The following is an 863-nucleotide window of genomic DNA, read 5'->3' as shown; positions in this document are numbered from 1 at the left end:
CAACAGATAGCCTACTGTGAATCAGCTGGAAATCCCTGACATCCCTTGGTTTAGTGTTGATGCAGGAATTCAGAGGCAGAGAGAGACTGGAATGCTGGGGTTCATCTGTTATGTATGACCTTCTGCTCCAAACTGCAAGAGTCCAGAAGATGTGCCCTTCCCCCAAACTATAAGAAACACATTTTTGAGGGAAGCACCAGAATCCTTGAAGAGCTCTGTTGTTCTTCTATGTATGCCAGATCTTACTCTGGGAGCTGCAGTCATTCACTTAGGAGACTTAAATGTAATGGGAATAATTGGATCCTGGGGAGGAAGGGGGTAAGTCACAGCCCTCATTCTCCAAAGACAGGGTGGTCACAGTTACCCTAATGGACAGCAAAGGGGAAAAAATGAACAAAATTATATGATTTGGGTAGATCTCTGGCATTGGCTAATCAGTCATGGTGTCTCTAGAAGCCAAATAGATAGGAAAGCCACCAAATTCTTATTTGAATTATATAAGCAAGCATTCTTTTAAGAATTGCTCATGTGTGGGGCTGGGGTTGTAGCTCAGTGTTAGAGTGCTTACCTAGCACATGTGATGCTGAGGGCCATTACCAAGTAGGTATGACGCATCGTAATCCTTGCCAGTGTACCCCATGTTAAATGGACTTGCCTTGGAAATTTGCTGCGACCTTGCTTGTGTGCTTTAGTAAGATGACCCTGCTCAAGGTGATCGAGGGTGGATCCAGGTTTGAGGAAGTATCCCGGTCCTTGGGTTTAAGGCGTTTCCCGGTTTAAGAATATGGGTTTTAGGGAAGTTGAGGTTGAAGATTATTGCTGCTGGGATTAGGGTGTTCCTGCGGCTTGTTGAGTTCTCGTGA

This window comes from Urocitellus parryii, chromosome 8 (assembly GCF_045843805.1).
Source record: "Urocitellus parryii isolate mUroPar1 chromosome 8, mUroPar1.hap1, whole genome shotgun sequence".
Lineage (NCBI taxonomy): Eukaryota > Metazoa > Chordata > Mammalia > Rodentia > Sciuridae > Urocitellus > Urocitellus parryii.
This window is presented reverse-complemented; position numbering follows the sequence as displayed.